The sequence below is a fragment of the Plectropomus leopardus genome, chromosome 1 (genome assembly GCF_026936395.1).
Source record: "Plectropomus leopardus strain MGB_pleo_1.0 chromosome 1, ASM2693639v1, whole genome shotgun sequence".
Lineage (NCBI taxonomy): Eukaryota > Metazoa > Chordata > Actinopteri > Perciformes > Serranidae > Plectropomus > Plectropomus leopardus.
Genome location: NC_142176.1, coordinates 41416993 through 41434857, shown reverse-complemented (window position 1 = coordinate 41434857; position 17865 = coordinate 41416993).

Sequence of the window (17865 nt, the reverse complement as noted above, 5' to 3'; positions counted from 1 at the left end):
AATACAAAGCAGGTATAGACTGTGAAATTATCAAAATGCTCAGAGTGCCTTAAAACGAGCCATCAAGACTTCAGTAAATTTGTGATGTCACAACTATACTATAAAGATCATTTCAACCTTGACACATTGACATTCAAGACATTTTTGGATCCCTTTGTATTTCCTGTTTAAAGGTTTTGCTGTGTATGTGAATGACATCAGCTGACAGGAAGTAAGCATGGAGTCAAGCTGTTGCCCCGCAATGCAATTCCAGTGATACAGACTATACACATTAGAAGTGCTATAGTCATTTTCCCGGCTGCAGAAAAGCTGAGAGCGCAGAGGTGGGAGACCCATAAACACTGACCAATCAGAGCAGAGTGGGGTTTTTCAGAAAAAGGGGCTTAAAGAGACAGGCACTAAAACTGAGTGTTTCAACAGAGGCTTTGTACCGGTATATACACACACGAAACTGAAGAGGCACTTTGTACAGGTATATTCAGACTGACAGAGTGAGAAAAATGATATGTTTCCCAAACATGAAAGCATGTAAAAATGTTATAGCAGAAACCCCAGATAGAAGTATGAACCTCAAAATGAGCAGTGTGGGACCTTTAAAACATCGCAGTGACAGGCAGTGGAGGAAGGTTTCCAACTGCATCATCTCCTGGAGCTGTGGAGCTAAAATAAATGCAGGAAACTCGAGTATATCAGAGGTGGATGACATATGTAGTATGCTGAGCAGCAGCCAGAGAGGAGGCACAGCAAAGAGCAGACACAGATGGAGGTGGAAGGATGCAGTGTGCTTGTGTAGTTTAGGGACTGGCTGGCACAGAGCCCACTCACACGCACGCATTAACCCACACGCACACACACACACACACGCAAATAAGGTGGTTTTCACTTGGCGTTGCAGACATTTTTCCTTTGTGTTGCTGCAAAAGGTGAACTGTGGGTTTGTAGAAGGTTAGTGGGAGAAAACAGAGGTATGTGTGTATGAGTGTGTATGCTGAAGCCGGAGACTGAAACCTGATCCAGATTCACGATCAGACAAAGGAAAATGGGACACTTTGGTTTTGGTGCATTTTTACACAAGAAAGCCAATGTCCATACAGACATACATCTCAGGCCACTAATCCACATGTGGCAAAAACAAAAATCATAAAAACCCTGAAAGATTTGAGTCCTAAAAGATGGGAGCTGTCACGTCAGTGAGATGAAATTGCATTTAAGTCAAGAACCCATTGGTGTGGGTCTGTTATGCATGGTATTCATGCAAATGACAGATAAAAAGAGCAGATGATTCATTTTTTCATCTTCCTGTTGGACAGCTGGAGAGGGAAAGGTAACTACTGTGGCGGGCTCATCAGTATGCATGCATTCTCTCTCTTTGTATGTGTGTGTGTGTGTTTTTAATCTGCTCCTAGATGTTAGAACTGGAAAAATGAAAGGCTTTTATTCCACATCCATGCAAAGGGGCAATGTGCTTTGAAGTGTTTGAAGCTATAGAAATGGTGCAGGCTATGTGCTGGGATCTGCAGATATGGATGCAGCACTGTCTGCCTGCCTCTCCCTCCCTTTTCTCCTCCTCTTATCCCTGTCTGCCCCCTCTGCTTCTTCCATGCCTCCCTCCTTTCTCTCTCCTTGCTCCCTCCTCTCGTCTTCCTTACATCTCTGTATCTCCTCCCTCGCTTACCTCCTCCCTACCCTGTTCGCTCTGACACACTGAACTGAAGTGGCACTGCTTCCCTGTGCTGTGATTGGCTGCCTGCCAGACGCTGGCTGAGCCAAGCAGCACAGCAGCAGAGCAGCTAGAGACGCTGGCCCACAATGCACCACAACGCACTGTTCCCCCTCCTCCTTCATCCCATCATCCCCTCCTCCTCCTCCTCCTCCTCCTCCTCCTTCCCCTGGACAGCCAGCCACATCCAGCCACAACCCATCTCTTTGTCTTTGCCTCACTCCCCTTCTATTCTGATATTCAGCCAATCGCTGAGCAGCTCATGGTGTCATGTGAAAAATGACCGCTGTCTCTCAGAAGTGAGGCAGGAATAAGCATAATGTTACAAAAAAATGACACAGGGAGGGGGTCAGGTTTGATGGCTGTGTCATCAAAAAGTATGAATTTAACAGGGAAGACCCCAACAGTCAATGCTGATATCAAAGTCTTTCCCTAACCATCAGCAAGTAGTTTTTTCATTTCCGTCCTTTTATTAGTATCATGGGTCCCCTATAATTACAATCTGTATGTTTTAATATTTAAGATCTTATTGCGGTCATTTTCTAACCTAAGGCCTTAGACCTCAGGTCTTTTATTAAGTGGGGTTGTATCTTTCATACAATAGTCAGTGTGTAACGTACAATAGATGTCCTCTAGTTTGGAGAAACAGGCTGGAGCTTGACACGGAAGCTAAGCAATGTACTGTAGTGGAGGGGTCAGCAGCAAAACATATTTTAGCCACCTCAAAAAAGTTCCACCCCCGTTATACTGAGAGTATTTTCACAGTCTTTCTTTCAAACACGCTGTTCGAATGGGGAAGGCGGCTAAAATAGGTTTTGTTGCTGACCCCTCCACAGCAGTAGATTGTTTGATTTTCATATTGGACTCCAGCCTGCTTCTCCAAACTGGGGGTGGGCCTACTGCCATCGACTGTATGTAGTGCCTCATGCAACCCTACTTAAAAATAAAAAAAAAACAGAACTATCCCTATATGTAAGTATTTTTAAAAAATCATGATTCACAATTGTCGGGGCGGCCTCTAGCTCACCTGCTCGTGTGTGCACCCCATGTGCTGAGGCCTTTGCAGTGGCCCGGGTTCCATTCCAGCCTGTGGCCCTTTGCTGCATGTCATTCCGCCTCTCTCTCCCACATTTCCTGTCATTCTACAGCTGTCCTATCAATAGAGGGAAAAAATCCCCCAAAAATAATTAAAAAAAAAAGAAGATTCACAGTTGTCACCTACAGTCTTTCTTTAATATGATCTTTCCCTTATTAACTATGATCTCAGTCTTTCCCTGTTTAGCCACGGTTGCAGTCTCGACAACAACCCTGTGGTTTTAGTTATTTAAACATACCATAGAGGAGCTAGGTAGCTTAATGCTCCTGAATACTTTTTATAATGGTCCTGTGGATCATTTTATAATGGCTGACACTGACAAACCTCCTATTCTGTCATTTAAGTATAAGAACATCTGGGAATCATGAAGAGAGGAACAAAGCTGCTTTTCTTAGTCCTTGGAACGTTGAAATTGATTCAGATGGGAGGTTTTCACTCAAGCAGGAGCAGAATGTTCCAGATAGAAGCACCAAGTTACACTTTCGCAGAGCCTAATCCCTTTCCCTCTACCTGACCAAACACACCCCCCCCACCACCACCCCCACCCCCAACCCCCCAGCCCTTCCCTGAACACTGCTTGCTGGTCACTACAGCCCAGCGGGAAACCCCTTCCCTCTTCCTCGCCAATTCCTCAACTAAATGAATATACAAGGCCGGTGTATAAACAGTGACGGGTGGGGAGCAGAAAAAAAATGTTCCATCACGTGTCCTCCTGGCTCAGCAGAATTTCATGCCCTACAATTATGAATGGAGCAGAGAGAAGAAGGAAAGAAATAAAAAGAAACCATCCACAAACACTTCAAAGACGTGGCTGGCCCTTGGAGATGTGTTTTCTATACGTCATTATTAGTGTTTTATTTTCACATCTGGCTCAGTAATGGATTAGTGTATTTAATGCTGCAGGGAGAAGATGAATGGTTTTGCAGATGTGTACTGCTGTGACAGGCCTCTGATATAAAATGTGATCTGGTCCCAGCTATTTCATCCAAATCTGATTTGACTGATATAATGCAGTTTGTTATAAAGAAAACAAAAACAGCACTGTTTTTTTTTTTGTTGAACTGTTTCTACTGATACATCCAGATCAGGCTGCATGTACACAAGAATACTACCTCCCTCATATCCTCCAAACATAAAATAAGAAACTCCGTATTATAGATACCTCATTACATCATTCTAACATGTATACTAAATGCATAATAATATTGATGTAGTAAAATTAGACTGTAGCTGTCGCTGAAATCACACTCTGAACGTCCAAATTCTGAGCCTAAAATAAATTGTAATATATTGTAAACTGTCTTAAAAATTACAAATGTAGAAACAAACAATGGAGCAATCTCCATGAATGGACACTACTTTTTTCACATGTGAAACTACCGATGTGCCATCATTGACAGGTGCAGGATTAGTAAGTGTATTGGTGATTAGTAAGTGTATTGTATTGAGAGAAGTAAATAAGTGAAAGAGAGAGAGTGAGTCTGGATTTTCTAAGTGAAAAATGGAAGCCTGTGCTCATTCCAAACTCATAAAATAGCGCAGCTTTGACAGAACTTTTGGCATAGCAGCCCAGCACCAAAAACCACCTTTTGGGTCTTCATGAAAGGCTGCTGGACGGAGCCACTCGAGAATGTAGCCGGACAGAACCTGTCACGTCCGCAAGAAACGCAGCAGAATGGTGTAAGGTTGAAACACTGCTGACAATGACATAATATAAAGAGCACAAGGGCACCTCTGGGGCGGGCGGGAGCGGCGGTGGATGGGTCCAACAAACCACGGACTTTCATGCACCACTTGCAGCGTAATCCCACCACATACTTTGTGTTGACATCACGGTAGCAGCATCCAGAAACATAAATAGCAGATGCAGTAGGATACCTAAAGTGTATGTAGACGCAAAAAAAATTAACATAATTAAAAAAGTAATTAATTCTGTTAATATAGTAAGAATATGCATCTCCTGCACAAAAAAGCTTGAGAATGCTGAAGGATGAATTTAAATGCATTGCTGAAAATGCAGAAATATAAGACAAAGTGCCCAAAAGATCCGAAAATTGGGGGGAATTTAAAGGATTGTAATCCTATCCCGAGGATACAAAAGATCTTGGAAAACCTGAGAGGCAACTCTTGGCTCATAGTGCTGGACCCACAGAAGGCTTATCACCAGGGCTTCATTAGCATGATTAACACACCCTGTACTGCATTCAGATACTCTGAGTACTTTATGAATGGGTCAGAATCACCTCAGACTCTGGGGAATTTCAGAAATGAACTTTGTGTCCCATATTTGGCTGATGGGCTGGTGTACAGCCACAGGTTTGAACAAAACAGCCAAAATTTGAGGCAGGCGCTGCAGCACCAAAGACAATGTGGTATCAAGGCCAAAGTAATGTGACTTCTAAAAATGTGACTTATGTTATGTTTGTTGAGAAATTTCTGGAGAGGGATAAAGATTGAATCCAAAGGAAGAAAAGATGCCAATCACTGCTCGAGAGGTGGGAAAGCTGATGGGTTTGCTCAGTTATTACAGACACTTTATACCAGATTTCTTCCAGACAGCCAAACCTTTTTAAGAGCTGCTAGTGAAGCCGAAGCCCGAACAAAAGTACAACCCAATTCCACCCAGTATTGGCCAAAAATTCACCAAGAAATACTGAAAAAAGTCAATAAGCTGACAAACCCACCTTTCATGGCATATGTAGTTCTGGAGAAGCCCTTTGTATTGAATGTGGATGCCTCAGAGGGCCTCGCTGCAACAAGATGAAGCACCTGGAGTGATAGGGTATGGGTCCAGAACATTGACAGTGACAGAGAGAAACTGGTAGCTACATTCAGACAAGTCAGAACTCCTGAAACAGATGTATGAAACTATGTAGAGTGACAATAATCCACTAATATAAGTCACCAAATCTGTGAAACTCAGTGCCATGGGAAATCGCTGGGTGGCCAAATTGGCAGATAGCTTCACTCTTTAGTCGAGGCCTGGATCAGCAAATGAAGATGCAGATTTCTTATCGCACGACCAAAGCCCATTAAAAAAATCATGCAGGAATTCACAGAGGAGTGCCAGCAGGAAGTCACTGGAGAGAGAAAAAAAGAAGTTACTTGGATCTCTGCTTTCACCTGTAACACAGACGCACTGCTAGAAGGCAGCAGTATTTCTGATACTAGTCAGCCTCCTGCAGTGGAGATTGGAGCTGCATAAACATGCAGACCCAGCCATAAGCAGAGTCTTTGTTCTGAAAAGAACACGTTCATTTAAAACACAAACACAAGTTGGCAGAGTAAAACTGTCACACAGCTTATCAGCGATGGGCCCTCTCCGCAGAAAAAAAGAAATGGAATCCTCAAGAGTTTCCAAAGCACAGCTGAACGTCCCTGAGTCCATGAAGCTCATCATCTACAACATCTGCTTGAGGAGATGGGACACTTAAGAGCAGAACGAACGGTTGCTCTTGCCTGGGACTGCTCTGAGGCAGGATGTTTCTCAGGTGTGCTGCTGTGTAAAAAGTAACGAAAAACAACAACATGGGCACCTGTCTAGAGCACTGAGACCTCTGCACCGTGAGATGATCTCAGTTAAATATCTACACCAGAGTAGAAGTAAGTGAGGTGAAAAATTAGAATTTATCATTTCAAATAATTTCCAACCTTGTCATCGCGCATTTCAACCTGATGCCATACTGCTCCATATCCTGTGTAGGCGACAGGTTCTGTCTGGCCAAGTTCTCAAGCTTTGCTGCCCATCCACGCATCAGGCTGATGTGGCAGCTGCCGTCTGGCAGCGTATAATAACAACAAGACTGATTTTGTCCAGCAGCGTTCTCAGCTGATGTGTGCCAGTGGCACTGATGGCAAAGGTGGCTATTGGTGTCAGGATAGTACCCTGAAAGCACTGATAAAGCGGCAGTATTTGAGGACTTCAGAATGAGAACAACCCGTCCTCTCACTAAACATTCACAGGAATGTGCCACAAGGGACAAATCTGGAATTAGGTATCAGGTTGTTTTTTTTAATGCATTATTCATAGTATCAAGCATAGGCTATACATTAAATTGATTTTAATAAGTTGAAAGAGGCCTTCCTAAAGTGTGCACTGTGCAGCTGTATTGTCTAGGAAAACAGAGGTATAAAAATTGGTATTGGCAGATACTCAACATTAAACACAGATCGGAGGGAAACAACATGATCGAGAAATCCATACATTTTTCAATTCTCTGTCTCATCACGCTCCCTTAACTTGTTTGTGTGGGCAGTGTGGTGATGTATATGCCACTCTTGTCACTGACATGAAGCTATGATAACAAATGGTGTTCAGACTCTCCGTACTCAGCGCAACGCTGGTGTAGTAATGGTAGACCCACAGTGGACTTACTGAGTAACTAAAGTCACATTCCCATCTAAGGTTTTCAGTATAGTACTTTTGGAACCAAAAGTACCACTGTCAAAGAGGTACCTAGCCCCTAGATCTGTGTAGCATTTCCTCCGCAGACAGAACTCTTACCTGTGGGCGGGTTGTTGTCACTCACTGCTCCATTCACAGCACTCACTGTATTTCCTTGTTCACCGGTTATACATAGTGAAGTCTGCACCCCGTTTATTGTCCACAGAACAAGGCTGCACAAAGCGTTGGTGTGGTGGTTAGCACTGATGCCTCACAGCAAGAGGGTCCCTGGTTTGAACCTGCCCCCTGCCCAGACCTTTGGGTAGGGGGACCCTTCTGTGCAGAGTTTGCATGCTCTCCCCATGCCTGCGTGGGTTCTCTCCAGGGTCTCCCGCTTCCTCCCACATTCCTAAGACATGCAGGTCAGGTTAATTGGTGACTCCAAATTGTCTGTAAGTATGAATGTGAGTGTAAATAGTTGTCTTTCTGTATGTGTCGGCCCTGCGATAGTCTGGCAACCTGTCCACAGTGTACCCCGCCTCTCGCCCAATGCCAGCTGGGATAGGCTCCAGCCCCCCTGTGACCCTTACAAGGACAAGTGGTTATGGACAATGAATGAATGAATGGATGAGAATTAAAAAAGCAGGCTGCAATGAGAGTCTCTCTATGAGATATTTATAAATAGCAGATTTGTGCATTTACTCATTGTCAGGTGAGAACAGGGGTTTATTCTGCTCCAGCTCACTCAGTGAAGTTCCACCAGTCCAACATGTTTTTGTCTCCAAATGAGAATTAGATTCCACCCTAAAAGTTGCCAGCAGTCAGCCCAGTGAATCAAATTATTTTTTGTCAGTCTCCAGCTGCTGCTCGAGGCTGCAAACATCCTTTCATTTTATAATTACAGTTTGCTAATGTTTGAAAAACTCTTGAAAGACTCTTGACGGTATGAACAGTGGTCAAAGCATATATTGCTTTTCAATTTAAAAAGTGGTTTGGGGCAGTATATTCAGGTAGATATCTCAAGGCTAGATATGAGATTGGTTTGGGGAAAAGTCGAATCCCTCTCCCCCACAGATATCAGCTGTAAACCAGTGGACGCAATGTCAGACTGAAGATGGAAACGGAGTGCAACCAGTTGACAGTTCTGTCTGATATCAGGCAACAAACTAAGTCAACACTAAAATTCAGCTGCAAACAGCTTTAGTGCGAGAATGTTTTTATTGCTTAGAAAAACCCTCCCCGGCCAAAGTGTTCCTGTATAAACATTAGATCATGGTTTCTGGCTCACTCTGGGTGGGGCTGCCTGCCTGTCTGCATGCGGAGATGAAGGGATGATGTGGTGGATGAATGAAGGTCTGGATGATTGCTACAGGCAAGCTGGCAGTGATGGTACATTACAGAAGTGGAGATGGCGATCGAGCTTTGAGTGATGTTTCCATGGCGGAAATCAGATCCTAATGGAGTGGAGAATGGCACCAGTGGGGGAGATCCAGGAGAGCTCAGAGGCTGCTGTAATGCACTGAGAACAGAGGCTGCATCCATTAGTGTGTGATAGAGATAACATGCTGTCAGCTGAAACACTAAATCACAGTAGAAAGATGAGTCATGGTCACGTTTTTACTATTTGCACTGCATGGCCACATATACTAGGTAATAAAACTGTAATGATAATGATATAATCATTCTGATATTATTATTATTATTATTATAAATATTAATAAAACATAAACAATTAAAGAATTCAGAGATGTGTGATACAGTTTTACAGTTTGTGTAGGAATGGTATTCACATTAGCTATTTTTTCACATCCAGCCTGCTGCACTGTCCCTCTGTCCTTCCTCTACAGCTCCATTCCAGGTCTATTCATTGCCATTTTCCTTCCGTCCACCAGATGACCTCATACTTTCCCTTCTCTCCCCATCACCCACCTACCCCATGCATCTACACATCTGTTCCCACTTCCTTCATATGCTCAAGAAGAGTGAAAGAGGAGAAGTTACGGTTTCAAATTACATTCAACAATAAGGGTACAGCACATGCACAGTGAAATCTGCTCTGCTGTTGCCCAAAGGCTCAATAGCTGGCTGATCATAGAACATAAAAGTCTGTAGTAAGTGATCAAACATTTTCTGTATGCAAACACTCCTTTCTATTAAATATCAGCCACCATCAATGTGAATTTAACTAAAAGTTTTGTTGGGCCAAGGAAGCCAAAAAAGCACACCCGAAGAGCACCTGAGCAGACATCATCCCTTAATTTCTAGCGTTGTCTGCTGTAATCCTCCAACACTGCAGCTCCAGTTACTCTGCACATGTGTCAGGCCACAAGCTCCCATGAGGTCAAAGGGCTTGACTCAGCCTCTGTCATCCAGCCTTGCATCTGCTCTGCAGCCTCTTGGCCCTCCCTATCTACCCCCTTACCTGCACCTCATTCCCCCATCAGCCCTGCAGCACGTACACCTGCCTCTTTATCCCTGTCACATTGTTAGAGTTTATATTGCAATCTTTTGCTTTTGTCTTCTTTCTAACCACTTGTACCTGCCTGCTGACCTGCCTACCTGTACCTACACCCTCACCCTGGAAGCTATGGCTGCCCGCCTGCCTGTTCGCCTCTGCAGTAAACCCCTGAGTTGTTGCCATCAGCTGGTATCACTGCATTGGGTTTTAGATGGATTTTTTAGAGTCGTTAAGAAGGCTTTAACAACACAGGTATTTTAGGTTGATCAGAGTGTAGTTAAATTGAAATATTTTGGTCACTAACCAAAATTTTGTATAAATTGAGATTTTGATGTCATGATGGCATGAATTAAAAGTCAGTGAATCATCTATGTTCACAGAAAGCATCAGTGCGCACCACACTGCATGGAAGTCCATCCACCAGTCTCACTCTGAGCTGCAAATGCCAGCAAATCTGTTGTTGGTGCCCAAGAAAAATGTCTAGATAGTCATAGTCTTTAGGAGTCATAATTTCTCAAAATTGACCAAGACCAAGTGATGCAATGAGGGGAAGGTCACTGAGTATGTTAACATGTACAAAATATCCTGTTTTTTGTCCTCATTCTGAAAAAGACACCGTTCCTTCTTAGCTTACATGCTAAGAATATAACACAAGCATTGCACTTTAAAATGCAGCCATGCATATTACGATTAGCATGCTCAAACATATTGTTTTTCACATCAACATATGGAACAGTGGAACAGCTGGAGCAGCATGTTTCTCAGGATTTTTTAAAAAGAGTTTCCTGCCTGTGAAAGGCTTGTTGGACTGTTTGAACTTATAGCCTCCCTCTTTCATTCATTCTTTCATCCTCTTTAAAAAGTTGGTGCTGTGATATTTGCCCATATCTAAAAGCTGTTGATAAAACCTGTCCTTTATTATGTTTAAATCAGGTGCGTTTCTTCTTCCAACCAGAAATGAGGGCTTTTCTGCATATATCTCTGCACCATCTTTGCAAACTGTTGGCGAGTTGGTTTTTCTACAACGTATCCATGACAACACACAGAGCCCACTGTAAACAGACAAGAGGTTGCGTGTTGCAAACTGCAGTAAAAAAAATTAAAACAATGGAGATGCATATTCTGAATGTGCTGTAGTCATACACAAATAATGCTCCTAAAACCCAAATAACTCCAGCATATCCCACATGTCCTAATATAAAAAGCCTTAATTTGATTTAAAGTATGTTTAAATATGCAGTTTAAATGACCCGCATCAAATTCAAAATATTGTCTGTTAGGGCTCAGTGTTGTTTCCTGTTTTTTTCGCTCTCCTTCGTGTGGGTGTGTCTGCCCATTGTCCATTCTCCCCCGTGTGTGCATGTTTGTGTGTGTGTGTGTGTGTGTGTGTGTGTGTGTGTGTGTGTGTTGTTTGTCTGGAGCTGGGCGGAGTTGTGGAGTGTGGCACACCGATTATCCACACACCTGTAGTTCATCACTCTCCTGCTGCTGATCCTGCAATCAAGCCACCTGCACTGCTGCAGGATAAAAGGAGCATCTCATTCCTTCACTTTCTGCCAGATCATCTGCTACCCACTAGTGGTTTACTGTCAGGTTCTGCTTTTGTTCTTATGCTCCTGGTATGTTGGTTTAATTCTTACCGATGTATTTGCCCTCAGCTTTATCCAGCTCCTCCTGTCTCCGCCTCCACGATCCTTTGTCTTTCTAGAAACCTTCGAAAAAACCCAGAAACCCCAAAACCACTTATCTGGATTCCCCCCTCCTCCTGCAAAGAGCTCTCTGCCCCATTTCTTCTCACATGAACGCAGTCCTGAAAATCTGTCGCCTCACAGGGAAATCCTGCAACACAGAAAACCCCTGCTCTGAAGACTCCAGACTTATCACTCTCCCAGAACAACAGCAGCACATGTAGATGCAGCAGCCAGTAGCTCTTCAAATCCTTGCTACTTTTTTGCTATATTTTTTTCTATTTCCCGCCTTCATGGCCTCTTCTGCTGAAGCATGACTTTTCTAAGTTAGAGAAGCACTTATCAATATCAGGAAAAGTTGTGTGGGTTTTGGACTGAATGCAGCAGACTGCAAGAGGATCCCTACCAATGGCATACGCCAAAGAACCAGTCAGACCAGAGGGGAGAAACAAAACCGAAAGTGCCGGATGAAGAGAGAGAGGAGAGCTGGCATCAGGGCGAGGTTGACCCAACTTGAAGCGAGAGCTGTTCCTCTACCAAGCCTTCTTCTGGCTAATGTCCAGTTGCAGGAGAACAAAGTGGATGAGATGTGATTAAGGCTCATTCAGCAACAGGAAATCAGAGACTGCTCTGCACACATCTTCACAGAGACATGGTTAACCCCAAACATCCTGGATCAAGCCGTTGCACTGGATGGGCTGACCTTGTTGGGAGTCATTTGGACACAAGACTCTGATGCAAATTCAAAAAATGCACTGTATGAATTGTATGATGCCATCAGCAGCAATCAGATGGAATTTTTCATAGTAGCTGGTGTTTTTAATCGACTCATCCTTCAACTCTGAAGATGTAGCAGAATCAATGACAAATGTAAATGTAATTTGTAAGCTTTGTTTAAAACATGACTGAGCAAGCCAAGCCCCTTTGCCCATCCAGAAACTCAGAAACTAAGTAAATTCTTAGTTTAATAAATACTATTAAATAGTAAAAAAATTTGTTGCAACTTACCTGTTGTTTCCATGTCTCTGTCTGCACTGTGGTCCAGTTGAAAAAAAACTGACTCTGTCTATTGTAACCATTGTCTCACAATGATGTAAAGGTGTAGACTTCAATGTCATCCCAGGCCACATCAGCATTATGGTTGTCCTTATAGGTTTCGGTTGTAAGTGGAAGACTATATAAATCAACAAACAACAACAAAAAAATCGTCTCTTCATTTGATTATTACTGTTTTTTAGTGATAACTTTATAAATAATAACTAGGTAATTCATGTAATGCTGGCAAAGAAAAACACTAGTTATTCAATCAGAGCTCCTGTTCATCAGAGACGGAAGACACACAAAGTGGACAAGCAGCTGAGGAGTGTGTCATGGAAAGCCGGTCCCCGCAGGTTCTTAAACACTCCATAATAAGAGAAGAGATGACTTTGTTGAACTTCAGCCACAGCTTTAATGCTTTAAAGGGAGAACTGGACTCATGCTGTCTGAGGCTCAGGGATATGGGGGACTGGCTGGCATAGACTGTCACATTACTACACTTGAGGCCACAAATAGAAAGTTAATAAAGGAAAACGTAGAGATCAAAGATAAAATTGAGTGGATGGGAATCTATAGCAGAAAGTTAAATCTACGTGTTTTTAGACTTAAAAAGCGACATCAAGAAGAGTGACCCTGGTGCCTTTACTGACAAACGTTTTTTTTAGGTGTTCAGAGGGGAGCTCACATGTGACCCAGGGGTGGATATTGCACATAGGATTGGTCCAGTGTTCAGATTGAAACCCAGACCTCTGATTGAGGGAATACAGAGATATTAGGCCAAGGAGGCTATAATGACACTGGCAATAAAGCAAGGAAGAGATTATTTGATTTAAACATTTACCTTTTTGTTCTCTTTTTACCATAACTGTTATCATATTCATGCTGTTGTATATAACCTTGATATCTTCTTTTCTTCTTTTTCTTTATGAAAGCTAGGGACAGGAGTTGGAAACTAGCATTAGCTATAATATCTATATATGAAACATCAGTTACTCCAGCTTGTTTGTAACAAGCTAAAGTTGTGCTATCTTAATTCACATCCTCTTTATCAAATAAACTATATAAATAAATAAAATTGACCAATATATGCAGGTTTTCCTGATGAAAATAGCCAGGAAGAGATTGCAACTCAACCAGATCAGGATAAACTTGTGCAATGCAAAAGAGGTGAGACACTGGATATTTGTTCCCTCTGTAACCTACAGAGGACAAACTATGGTGTATGGTGACTGCAGCGAGGCTGAGACTAATAAAGAAATCCTCTCCTGCAGCTATAGCTGAAATGAAGCTGAAAACAGTTGTTAGTGAACGCATCACTGTGATCAGGTGGTATTGTAATGCCATGCAGGAGAGGAGAACCACCACATCATGAATGTGAATCTATCACAGTGGGCTATTAGTTTCTCAATTGCTACTGGTCTTTGAGATATCTATTTATTTATTGTGATTTGTTTACCTACTGCTACTTTTTCATCAGCTGCTGTATTACTTAAATTACTTCTTTTTTTTCTTTTTTTTTTTTTACAGGGTCAACTTCCACTGGTCTCTTAGTTATATTTATCTGTTAATTAATGTTATTCATCCTAAAGCAATTAATTATGATACATATTAATCATGTAGATTTGGCTGTAGTGACACTGAACAACAACTAATTCCAAAAGTAACTATTTGATTTTGTATGGAGCTATCAGGATGCTCAGTAAGCTCTAAATTAAAAGGAAGAGAGTACAAGATACAAAGATACAAAAATTACCATCCTAATTTCAATTAAGTTGCCCAAAAAAGAGTCAAAATGGCTCATGTGGTATTCACTTGTCAGCAATATCTGAAACAATCCTAAATCCTGAATCAATCCTGAAGAACCCCCCCCCCACCACCACCACCACCACCACCACCACAGTTAGGGATATCCAGGGTATACAATATATAGGAGAAACAGTCCATTACTAAGACCAAAGGGACATTTGTGTCAAATTTGAAGAAATTCTCTCAATGTGTTCTTCAGATGTCGCATTGACATAGAAAGGCACCTTTTAAACTGAGTGTAAGTCCATAACGCGGCTCGTAATAAAGTAATATATAAGAAACTGAAGAGTCCCTATAAGGCGGGCAGGACAGGTAGATGAATCCAACAAACACTGAACTTTCACATGGGAGCCTGTTGTTCACTTACCAAATGTTGAGCCAAACCATGATGTTTTTTTTATAAACCTAAATATGTGATTTTTTTGCGCCAGGAAATACATGTGAGGTGTTTTACAGACATAAGCTTATTTTGAAAATTACTGTATGCATATAACAAGAAGAAAGTGTATGTTTCCTGTAAATATGAAGGTGCATTTGAAACAACACAAAACATGTAATTGGTGTAAATTGACACAGTGCTCTGGAATGAGAGCTGGGATGAGAATGTGTCAGGCCTCCATGTAGCAACAAGCAGCCTGCTGAGCTAGATACAGTATACATTTCACAAAAAGCAACACGACCCAAAAAAAAAAGCAAACAGCGGGCCACGTCCAAACTATTGTCTTGATAAAAGATGTAACGCACAATTTCTCTTAGGTGACAGCCAATCAGAGAGCTTCATACATTCCATGCATCCTTTTAAAAGAGAAAGGCCCAAAGTGTCATGGAAAAACTGAATGGAGAAGCTAAAGAGAGAGGCTAAATAACTGAACAAATAGGAAAAGGAGAAGGAAAATAGAAATGTAAATAGAAAAGGAGATTGTCCATTTAAATGCCTGATTAAAATCTATATTCTTAATTCAATTTGTATGTCTGATTACTTATCTTTTTAACTGCATTTTCAAAAATTATTTTCAAATCCCAGTGTGTATAAATCAAACCATTAATGTATTTTTAAATAATGTACATATTGATTGTTTTATGTTGTTTTTGTAAATAAATAAAGAATTAAAATGAACTATTTACCGATGGATTAATATTTCATTTGTAGATTTTTTTTTTTTTTATTTCTATTGCCCATTAAAATACCAAATAATGAATTAATTTGTATGAATGAATTACTTTACATCATATTTATTAATGCATATTTTAGTAATTCACTTGGTTATTATTGAATGAAATGCTTTTTTATGATTTCTTTGACACAGCAAATTGTGGAGAAAAGGTATGTGCTGAGTTAGATCATCTGTGTTAAATTGTGGGAAAAATATGAAATAGTGCATTATGTCAAATTGTGCTTTTTTCTTGGTTTTGCATATGCAAGAAGTAATTGTTGCCCCTACATTTTTTCCCTAAAAACACCATTGACCTTATCTGTGAAGAAATCAGCTTCCACAGCATTTTAAAAGCTCAGTTTCCAATGGTGGAAATTTCAGGGAGAGGAATGGAAGGCCAAAGGGGAGAATATGGAGGAAGCTTTTTTGTTTTCTCTCTTTTTCTCTTGATTTCCATATTTAGTTCTTTTTTTAAATATGTGCTATCAGAAAATAACAACTTATCATTTACTGAATACTATGACTGTGAGCTACATTTGTACACAGAGGAACAATGCTCAGAGCAATGTTGCCCTAACCTCCCACTTACTCTCCCTGTTCGTTTACCACCTACTCATCCACCCACACACACACTCCCAGTAAGAGGGCCCAGTCCCACAGCAATCCTCCATACTGGTGGAGGTCCACATCTTCCTCTGAGGCTTAAGGTAATTGGTCCCAGAAGCCCTAAATACCATTAACGGACTGGTGTAAATATGTGCATTGTTTACATCTGCAGAGAAGTGTGACTGAAGACTTGTCTCCAAATTGCTGTCGGAGATTAGACAGAAATAGACTTTCCTCCCAAAATGGATGGTGGCACATCCACAGCGCTCAGCGTCTTTCCAGCCAGACTGCGCTCAGAGTGCCTACGGATGCTGATCTCAGGTCATTTCAGCTTTTTTAACCTTCCCTGCTTTTAGGTTTGGGTTTTGAGAGTGCACAAGCTGACTTGAGATCAGAGCCTTGGGGCACAAGTATTTCCACAGTCTGCTTTTAGAATGAGCGCAGCTGGAGGTTGAGTCATGGGGTTGAGACACTGATATTCACCACCAAACACCCACACAGAGTACAAATCTAGTGCGATAAAGCTGAGCACATATAGTATTTCTGTGAAAAATATATTTGAAAAACGTGTTTAAAATAAAAACCTGAGATACAGTTTTAAATAACCAATGGAAAGACACACACACACACACACACACACACACACACACACACACACACACACACACTCACACACACACATAAAGAGAAAAATACAAACAAAAAAAGAACACCATTAAAGTGAAAAGTAGAAGCACATTCTCAAACATAATGGCACCCAGTCTCATGAATACAATCTTACACAATTGCTTTTTCTAATTGGCTGTTATTATTTCAATGAACACACTGGCATAATTTTGCACTGGCAGACAGTGAGCATATGCAAATAAAATGTGCTAACATATCAAATGCTCTTATTCAACTCAAGCACTTGAGAGCAATATGGTTCCAGAACAAATGGATCGGAAGCTGGAGGGTACTCTGGATAATTTCTTGCTCTTTAAAATGCAAATACTGCTCCCACTTTGCATGCTAAAAAAAGATAATACTTGTGTAATGGTCATTTCAACAACACATTCTTTTCACTCGACAAAGAGGGCCAACACTTGCATAAATGTAGCTGTGTGGGTGGACACAGAGCTTGGTAGAGATTAAGCCATTTGTGGAGACAAATATACAGCCTATCAGAACAGGCTACAGGGACCAGGCTCTGTACAGTAAGAGGAAAACAGCACTCGCAGAAGAAAAAATGTTTCAGATTTTTTTTTTTTTTTTTCAAATCAAGTAGTTAATCAGGTTGACCAACAGAACTTATTTATTTGACTCTGTAAGGCATTTGTTTTGGCTCAAAGGCAGCCTCAGGGTGCTGTCACATCTACCCTGTTTTGGTCTGTTAAACTCAGGTTTGTTTGTGTGCTTAGTACGGTTTGTTTGGGCTGGTGTGAAACCAGTCAATTAAACCGTGGTGCGGACCAAAAACCCCAGCCAAGAACATTTAAAAAGGTGGGTCTCTATCCGCTTCCAAAGGGACTCTGTTGCGGTTTGTTTGTGGTATGAAATAGAACAAACCAACAACAGGATTGTATGACAGGAGACATGATTTTAGCAGGATTTCAAAAGCTAAACCAATAACAAATCCATCTGCTGATAAAAGCCAGCGCTGGCGCTACAGGCATGTGCAGCAGCACAGTGGCACTGTTACGTTATTACAGTGAGATGCCTCTGCTGAGCGTTTTTTTTATTGTTAATTTTTTTAACTTTGGCTTATTAAAACATACATGTGTTCCACAATGAACAGGAACATCTAACTGTCTATTATATGACATATATTTGTTACCATTATTGCTGTTGCATCTCTCCCTCTTCCTCTTTCCTTTTTGTCATTATTGTAATTCAATTGTTATTTATTATTATTAATAATAATAATGATGTTATT